The following is a 10543-nucleotide window of genomic DNA, read 5'->3' as shown; positions in this document are numbered from 1 at the left end:
TCGAGTGGACAACCATTTGATAGAGCAGGTAGAATGCATTTGACCTTCACAACATGCCATGTGCACACAGAAGTGGTCATCAATTTCAGATTTGCACACTATGCATTACAGATGGTGTTGAGGAAGTCGCACGAGTACTTGGCGTCATTCACCGTCAGATTATATGAACTTTAGTAGATACTTGATAAGGAGTAAGGAGTCGAGGATGTTAGGATTTGAATCCTAATTTAATCTTAATTCAATTCAAGGGAAACATAATCAAAGATCTCTATATACTTTGAACAAACATGAAAAATAGGGTTTAATCATTCCTAGAATGACCAAGAAGGCCAGCTAGGAAGGGCGTCCTAGTTCTCTTTAGAGGCCATTCATTTATTGATCTTTTATTTAGTGTTAAAAGACTGATAATACTAAGAAAAATAAATAAAGAGTAAAAAAACATAAAAAAATAAAACAAAGTTTTTGCAAGTGTAGGCAAGCGTGTAGGGCAATGTGAAACACTTACAAAAAAATAAAACTGATGTGTTTCACAAATATAACAAAAACAAACAAGTTTAGCATTTTCAAAAAGTCCCACATACAAATACGAGAAATGTAGAAAGAAAAGATGTTATAAATAGGAAGCTAATGCTTAGTCTCACACTATATATGTTATTTATAGATGGAAACAGGGACGAAGCCAGAATTTCCATTTAGGGGGGCTAATTTGTAAAAAAAAATTCAGGGGGGGCTAATTTGTAAATTTTAAGTGTAAAAAATTGTAAAAAAAAAATGAAAAGTGGGTAAAAAATGAAAAAAAAAATTATTAGATCTCTCATCAGTATCTCTAATCTAATTTGTCATAGACCTCTCATCAATATCTCTAATCTCATTCCTTATACTCATACGATGGACCAACAAGCACCAGGACAGCAAGGAGGCGGAGCCCAGGAGTCGGAGGCCAGGGAGCCCAAGGCGTTGCCAATGCCATCGGAGCACTCACCGAAGGCCAATGCGTTTCCATCGGTGGCTTACTTCCATGCGCATTTTGTGGGAGGAGTTACCATAGCAACAACGCCCTTCGAAGTCACACCGTGAAATCTTACCCTAACCTATGAGGAACCAGACTAACTAAGAGCAACATATATAGCCATAGGTGTCCTCGGCAAGCCTAGGGCTTTCGTGTGTTCATTTCTTGATTGTTCTGGTTAATGTTTCTTGTTTAGTTTATATTAGGTTCCAGTTAATTCGTTGTTAACTCACACTACGAGGAATTTTTAGTTTCTTCGCCGTTCTTCTTCGTAGGGCTTCTGCGCCATGTAATATGTTCTTTTCAAGGTTGTACGTATGATGACAAGAGATAAAAGAATGAAGTAGTTTTGTCTTTCTCTCTCTCTCTCTCTCTCTCTCTCTCTGTATGTATATATATATATGTATGTGTGTGTGTGTGTGTTTAATATTATTTTCTTTTCTATTGCGAAAAATCCGTAGGCAAGTATACATAGTCGCAAAAGTGGTATATCGTAAGAACGGGTCAAATCCCACGAGGATTAAGCTTAATTAACAATTGAATCAACTAGAAACGAATTGAACTCAAAACATGGAGGAGAATGATTATCACTAAATTAAACAAAAAGTAAATAAATAAAGTGAATAAAAAATGGGTTTTACGAATATGCGAATGTAAGGACTACGGCTTCATTAGTATATTCGATGGTTTGGATTCACGAAAAATAATGCATGATTTAAAGACTCAACTTTGCTAGTCACATTCACATCAATATCACTAAAACTCTCTCGAGCATCTAGCAACCTAAATCTATACCGAAATTTTATCTTTCGATCTAAATTCCTAAAACAAAACAAGGTAAGCATTGAACAAAAGAACGCATAAACGACTCAGTAACAACCTAATAACTCTCTAGCTTAAGAATGTATTACAATAATTCAATTCATGTACACAATCAACCTAATCTTTTTCAAGCATCAAGTCAATATAATATTCATGAACGACGTAGCTAATCACATTCAAGCATTAAGGACAAAATTGAATTAAGAAAAGCAATATAGAGCGAATAAATACTTCAATTAAGATAAAATCGAATCCACAACCATGTTCAAGACTAGCTACACCATATGGGATTAGTTCATGGAGTAGCAGAAAAACAACGAAGAAGAAGAAAAACTAGAATATAATAAAACAAAAGTCATAACAATAATCATAAACAAAAACGGGAGTTCAAGGAAATAGGAGAAGAGAATAAAAATCGTGATTGTCGATGGTAGCATAGACGAGGATGAACGGCTCTCCAAAATCTCTATCTCTCCCAAGCAATTTCAAAGCAAAAGCAAAAGTAAAACTAAAAAGAAGCTAAGATGTGTTTTATGAGACTCTATGTCTTATTACATAGGTTTCCTTATGATTTTCAAAGTGATCTGGGTCATTAAAATTGATCCAATGGCTCAAAACAATTAAAAAATCGTTAATTTCTGGAACTATCTTACGGAACCTCACGGCGCGCATAAGGTGGTTTGCGGCGCATAGAGCATATCGCGCGGCGCGAGGGTGGAAGTGCGCGACGCGCTTTGAGACTTTTGAAGATCGTGCGGAATGCGCCTAATGCTCAGAGATCATGCGAGCATTTCGGTGGCTCGCGCTATCATAATTTTTTGTCACTTTGCTTCTCTTACTCCGTTTTGACTCCTGGTTGCTTCGTTTTGTCGGAAAATGACTCCAATAAGCCTCTCATAGGTCTTTACTCCTTGGAACATGTAAACCATCATAAACACACACTAAAAGTATAAAAAAAAATCCAAGAACTTGCTAGATTCAAGCCGAGAAATAGGAGTTTAACGCATACGCACCTATCATTTTCGCAAGCGACATAAAAAATAAATAAAATATAGAATTTGATACCCCTAAATCATCAGAAACCCTATTAAATAGCTAACTAATATGAATGTATTTGTAATATAGTTAAAATTTGTCTGAAATTAGAGAAATACCTAAAATGTACATATATACTAGGTTTCTATATTTTTATGACCATGTGATCAAAGTTTTTCAAAAGTGATAAGTTGTTTATATAAACAGTCAATAATTTTATTGAAATGTCAAAAATTGACAACATAACTTTGACTATTTTGTAGAAAACTTCAAACTTGGACTATTTTCTTAATCAATTTGTTTGACATGACTATTTTGTATAATTTTCAGAAAATATCAAAATAAATAAGAAACTATATTTTCAAATAAGCTCAAAACTCAATAGAATTATTCGTCCGAGAGAAGGGAATAAGACTCTAATGTTATTTAACTCGGTTACATGTTGTATAAACCTATCGAACCCCAAGCCAAAACCCGCATGAGAAACTACACAAAGCAATAAAAATAAAATAAATTGAGGAATATTTATACCGAAATTTACTTCATTAGAAAGAGAGAGAAAAATATCATCCTAACCTGTCCCACATATCGACGCAAATCACGATTCACGATACCACCAATAGCTTTCATTATTCACCTTCAACTCGTCCATTCTATTTTCCCGAATGCACTAGTCGTTCTTCTCTTTGTCCTCCACTATCAAGCTCACCGATATGACAAAAAAAGATTAAATAATCGAAATAGAAAACAAAATCAGTACCGTTAAATTATGAATGAGAAATTTCATAGTTTATGTGAAACTACGTATAATTCAAGTTTTAAAAGAGAATTTATCATAAATATGAAAGTATGTCTTTTGCATTGGCCAAGAGTCTCTTATCTCCCAAAGTACTCTTCAGGTCTATGACTCCTTATAAATACTAAAATCTCCCACAATGCAATTGTAAGTTATATCAACTTGAAAAAAACATCTCTCTCCTCGATATCTCTCTTTTTAGAAATTAGACCCTCACCTCATATTACGATACGACTAATGTTAAGCGTAATAGAGTGCGTTAGGAAAAATCTTTCGCGTATCAATAACAATTTTTTTTTTTTTTAAGGTGACGAGGAGTCAAAAACCAATGTCCGATAAAGTAAAAGTGACAAATTAGATTATTTCACTATCATTTAACTCATGCGTGATCATTACTGGGATTTAAGCGTTTGATTCAATTTTGTTGGCATTAACTGAATTCAGCGGTCGATGACGATTGACTCGAGGAGTGATACGGTGATTACATAATTCAACTGATAGCTTGATTGGCTAGTACAAAAGGCTCTTCGTGGAACCAAATTTTGTCACATAAAACGCTCATCAACTTCTTGCTTTTCAGCACACGTGGGATTTTGGAATAGGTGTCGAACGAAGACATTGTAAAGGATAATAAGACTGATATTCTAATTACACAATAGTCATATATACGTACATATATTTACTCTTTGTCGTTTTAGCAACATCGTTGTTTTAGCCGTTAACTGCGATATATTGACCAGTCACTTTCTTTTTATTAACAAGTGACAACATTCTAGTTTATTAGGTCGTATGACATGATCAAATCATTAGTTTATTTGAATTTGTCGTCTTTACTACCACAAGTTTGAAATTAATGTGATATTTTATAAGAATGGTTTTTAACTGTGTAGACTCGATCTTTGAGATAACAGAAATTCATAAAAGTGGGCTTTAACTGCCATAAAGCAAAGAAAATTGCGTACAACTTTTTCTGGCTGTTTATCTTCATCCATGACTCATTGATGTACATAAAGATATTTTTACTATACATACATGTAATATGTATTATATCATATGTAAATTAAATACAATATCTTCGTGTCTGCTCAAACTCGGCAAATTGAATCACAACTTGGTAATCAACTACTTTTTTTTCCTTTTTCCTTTTGCTTTTATCTTATCTTATCTTATACCATAGTTGAAGCGGACTGAGATCACAACGACTCATAACTATTGTTAGAATTAGAAGAAAAGAAAAAAAAATGTGAATTATATTGCATTTTTTTTAGAATATATTTTCTCACGCTTTATATATGGTCAATTATATCCTATAAGTCAGCATATGAAGAGGTCACAATTAGTTTTCCTTTGTCGAACTATCTTTAGTATTAAATAGACTATCTAGCTAACTGTCACGTAGATATAAGAAGAAACCATTTTTAAAAATATTTTTGCAATTGGTTGGCCTCATAAAAATTCTATAAGCCAATGCCAAATGGAGTCTTCACTTCAAAGAAAATCTACAATACAACGTCCCAAAAAAAAGCCTTCTTTTCCCACAAAATATTTTATTGAGAATCGACGAAACAATGGTTGATCACATGACATATCCAAGTTGTCTTGCTTTCTTTAAAGCAAAGGCTTTCACTCTCATTTTGCTGAGACACTGATGACTCGGATGAAAGATTTAATATCTAAGAGGAAATCATACGTCGACTATTAACCGTTTCCATAATCTTATAAATACACCTCTGTCTCTACGTTAGCCTCACAAACCAATATAGAAACTCTAATTAAGAACATTCTCAGCATCTTTACTTGATCATCTGAAGAGCATTATTTGATATTCATTAGTCTCTGTGCATCAAATATGAAAACACCTATCAAGGGACAAGTTATTGGAATTCCAATCAGGTCAATAATTTATCCATTGGATCAGAGATCTCCAAAGGCCTTCCTAACGAATTCCGAACAGTTTTCCGATGAAAGACCTTCACTTACGAAAAGAAGTAAATCCCATCTTCTTGCATTCTACTTATATATTCTTGTCTATAATGTTGAAAAATAAAAATAAAAAAAAGGTTTCTTTAACGAACGAAAACTAACGGTACTTTTTGTTTGTTCACAGATGGAGTGCATTCAGTTCTGAACCGAATGAGCAAGTTTGGAAAGAAAGCCGACACTTTCGTACACGGAATCAATGAACATGGTAAGCCTTTACTACCGTATATAAAATATACAAATCTGCATATTATATATTCAAGTTTACTGATACGGCTGTTCTGAAATATCATTGAAATTCCAGTGAAGCTCGGGACTAATATTCGAGAGACTGTTACGGGGAAACTTAGGCTAGGAGCTAGAATTCTTCAGTTGAGTGGGTATCAGAAGATCTTCGAGAAATCGTTCTGGGTGAGAGAAGGAGAGAAGCTATTGAAGGCCTCTCAATGCTATTTGTCGACCACCGCGGGTCCCATTTCCGGTCTTCTCTTCGTCTCCACCGATAAAATCGCGTTTTGCAGCCAAAAATCAATCTCCTTTTCCTCTTCAAACGGGGAAAGACTTCGATCTCGTTACAAGGTAGTGATTCCAATAAGCGACGTAAAGATAATGTAGAGAAGCCGTCACAAAAGTACATAGAAATAGTGACGGTCGACAACTTCGACTTCTGGTTCATGGGATTCTTGAACTACAAGAAAGCATTCGAACATCTCCAAGACTCGTTCTCTCAATCTTAGAATATTCTTAAGCTGTTTAGACTTCTCGGCCACTTTAGTATTTAGAAAAAGAGTTTTCTTAGACTATATATGTAATTATTATATAACTTGTACAAGACTTATGGGAGGAAGCATTAGCTCAATGCACACGAATTGCTGCGTATAATTATATTCATAAGAAGAATATCTTATTTATTTCATAAAGTATTTTATCCCATTATTTGTTTAAGAATTGAAACTCATATCTACTTATTATAAAAAAAATTATGTGAAATTTTGATATAGAAGATGTCACATAGAATGTTCGAACGATAAATGTGAGATGCACAAAGTATAACTGATGAACAAATAAACAATGCATAAAATTTATAACCCAATTGGATGCATTGTTACCTAGGTCTAGAGGGTTGTGGTCCACCAAAAGAGAAATTCAGTATTAAATAAGTAGTCAATGTATTATGAATGATACTTGGAAGCGTGTTTTAGTGGAAAACCTGGGTCTCAAATTCGAGTATGAGATGAAATTCACGGACAAATATATGAAAATTTGAGTATGAGATGAAATTCATGGACAAATATATGAAAATTCGAGTATGAGATGAAATTCACGGACAAATATATGAAAAGACCACTAAAGTATGATTCTATCTGATGAGATTGTTGTTAGATCGCAATTTATTGATAATTTTACGTATTATTTATTTGACGTAAACACAAAAATTCTTCACAAATTTCCCATGTGGGGCATTTATCACTACTGTGTTCCAATATTTTGTTTCTCATTTTTAAACCGATTATACAATTTCATTCTTATTAAAGCAATATCTCCAACTATTTTGCGTATTCAAGCTTACTCAACAAAACTTTTGTCATCAACTTTCTTTTCCTTATTATATCTTATCTTATCTAAGCATAATAGGAATTAAAGAGGGTCGAGATCATAAAGCCAAGTTGCCAGCTCAAACAAGCATGCAAATGAGACGGCCTCATATTAATTTTACAAAAATGATAAACATTAGCGGCATCAGCGACCGTTGATGTTTATTGCTCTTAATTTTAAGGTATTAAAAAAGGAAAAAAAAAAAAAAAAGATAAAGGTATACGCCTGCTCGAGTGATCGAAAAGTTGTCGTAAATACACTCATAAATCTTTTTCAAGCACTTCGCCGATTTATATAATAAAAAGATAAAGCAGATTCATAAATCGTTTTTCTTCGTCCCATATATCTAGTAGTGAATAGAATATGTCTACAGTCTAACCAACTTTGTTCACGTCCATGCGGATAATTTTCGATATTTACCTTATACAATCCTAAAAAGTTTGCATCATAAATCTCCGATAAAGAGACGGAAAAAAAAGCTTTCAATATTGATTTCCGCCTTTCTAAATGGTTGGACTTGAGTCCATGGTTGGACAAGTGCCGCACACCTCAAGTCTGCCGCGTCAGAGGTGGAAGAGGGTTTATTTTTATTTTTATTTATTTATAATAAGTGTCGTTAAAAATGCCATTATAATACACTATATACTAGAAATGCCATAACAATATAAATATACATTATACTATATACGGTCTCGTTAGATCTTAAAGAATAGGAGAAATTATAAAGTATAAAAAAATAACGTTTTTAAACTGCAACATTCCTAAAATAGAGATTATTTTAAATAATACGATTATTTTAAATAATACGATTATTTTAAATAATATTAAAATATATTTTTGTTATAACAATAAACAGTTATTTTATTTATAAATAAAATTGCAAACAATGAATAAAGTTGAATTGAGTCCAAAAATGTACATATATATTTTTTATAAAAAATTGTAAGTCACTAAAAAAATCTCACGTACTAAAGCACGTAAAATATTGGATTTGCAATCTAACCAACATTTCAAACATGTTTAAAATCTAACCACATTTGTGACGTGGTTTCATTAATCAGATATCATCTTAAATGATTGTTTCGAGCATTTTCATATGTTAATTTTGGTACGTAAATGGCTAACTTACAAAAGAAATGGAACATTGGCTAGTTCTTTGATATCAAGTTTGAAATTGGCTAGATAGTTACGACGCCTTGCACTTGCAATTTAAAAAAACGTTAATTTTACAGTAAAAATTTTAAGCACGTTATTCTCGCGCGCTTAAGTAAAAATAATGCTACAAGAAGCTAGCTATTAGGATTTCACGAGGTCATCGATAATGATATTCTATTTTAAATAAAAACTCTTAGACTCAACTATATATGTAAACCTAAATTCTATTTCGTATAAAAAATATTATAGGGTTTATAGTTAGAGATTTGTAACTGACTAAACCTATTCAAACTTAAGAATTTCATTTTGTCACACGTTTAAGATTTTTTTGATTTCTAGTCATTCGGCTTATGTAGCACATTGTTTATACCATTTTTACCTTTATTAATTAGTTAATATAATTATTTTCGAAATTAATAAAATCTAATTTATTATTCAAAATCCCTAATTATTAGGATCTCGGATATCTCACTCTCTCTCTATCTCTATTTTCACGTTCACACACACACTCTCTCTCTCTCTCTCTCTCTCTCTCTATCTCTCTGTATTTTCACGTTCACTCTTTCTCTCTCTCTCTCTCTCTCTCTCTATATATATATATATCTCTCTCTCTCACACATATTTTAGCCATGGACAAATGTCAAAAACATAAAAAAAAAAACGCAGTTAATAGTCGTTAATAACTATTAATAGCTTTCTGCTTCAACTAATAGCCGGTAATAACTGTTAAATAGGTTTCTGGTAGAAACTTATTAACAGTTATTACCGACTATTAACTGCGATGCTATTTTTCAACTTTCGTTACGGTTAAAAATGCAACGAAGAGAGAGAGAGAGAGAGAGAGAGAGAGAGAGAGAGAGAGAGTATTTATGTATAGATAAATTATTTTCATTTAATTTATTGTTGGCAAAGAATTAGGGGAAAAAATAAGGGTAATTATGTCTTATTGCATCAAAGATTGGCTATTTAACAATTCTAAGTTTTTAAAAAGCTAGTAAGCTAGAGCGCCCTTATAGTTATATAGCTATATAAAAATATTAAGTTTGCATAATAACTTTTATGGTTAATTATAGTTAATTAGTTACATCCTATTTCGTATCACAAATATTATAGGGTTTTATAGTTATATAGCTATATAAATACATTAAGTTTGCATAATAAATTAATATGGTCAATTATAGTTAATTAGTTACTCATTTTATTAACAATAACCAATTGGAAATTTTTACCAAATAATTCTTCTCAATAATTTTTAATGGGCATAAATTATTTGGACAAAATTGTTAATTAATTATTGTTAATAGAAGAGAACCATAAACAATTAAGCCTATTGAAACGTTAGTTTTTTATTCTAGTCTACGTTTCATATTTTTTGGTAACTAGCCATAGTGCTGACATGGTACTAATTATTGTTGGTTGAAATTTCCTTTTCATCCTTTCTTACGTTGTTTTTTTTTTAATATTAGTTTTGCATCTGACTTACACATTTTTATTAACTAGTTTTTAGGATTATGTGTTTTCGTACAATAGTTAATTTTGGTTAATAGGTAGCGATTCATCTTCTTCGGATTATTTTTCTGGGTTTTTGCAAAATTAATTACTAGTAATACGGTGTATTTTTCATCCTCTTCTTCTTAAGAAAAAATATTCTTGGTCTGTCTCGTTTGGCTGATTTGTAGCCTTGTTAATGGATACCATCAATTTTTGTGTGTAAATGTGCGAGGGTAATACTATCAATTTTGTTGGTTAATAATATTGGCTGACTAATTAACAAAAATTATGGAAACAACTACTATTTTGCAATTCTAAGTTTCAGAATAGTCAATTATCTACACTGCTCTTAATAGAACTAGTGCTAATTAATTATAATTAACTAAATATTAAATATTTAGTAGACAATAAATTTAATACGACTTAATTAGTTATAAATCTCAATGTTGGTAGATTTGTCGCCAACGTTTTGGATGCTTAAGGAAACTACATGCATAAACATTCCCTCTTTATACGCTTCCTTAAAATCCAGATATTATATTATATATTCGTTCATTGCTGACAACGGTGTGTGTGTGTGTCTGTGAGAGAGATCTAGAGAGAGAGAGAGAGAGAGAGAGAGAGAGAGATTCCTTTATTTTTCAGCTTTGAGGTCCTAC

The 10543-nt window shown here is 32.1% G+C and overlaps 1 pseudogene across 1 annotated transcript; it reads left to right on the top strand.

Moving 5' to 3' along the window:
- The first annotated feature begins 5441 nt into the window (after positions 1 to 5441).
- On the top strand, positions 5442 to 6479 carry LOC149394416 (GEM-like protein 4; annotated as a pseudogene). The gene is made up of 3 exons (XR_016299839.1): positions 5442 to 5650; positions 5770 to 5850; positions 5947 to 6479. The product of XR_016299839.1 is annotated as a GEM-like protein 4 (transcript).
- Positions 6480 to 10543: the final 4064 nt, after the last annotated feature.

The sequence above is a fragment of the Urtica dioica genome, chromosome 6 (genome assembly GCF_054948205.1).
Source record: "Urtica dioica subsp. dioica isolate 48M chromosome 6, U.dioica_male_clone48M_v1_H2, whole genome shotgun sequence".
NCBI lineage: Eukaryota > Viridiplantae > Streptophyta > Magnoliopsida > Rosales > Urticaceae > Urtica > Urtica dioica.
The sequence above is the reverse complement of the archived record's forward strand: the minus strand, read 5'-3'. Positions and strand labels throughout refer to the sequence as shown.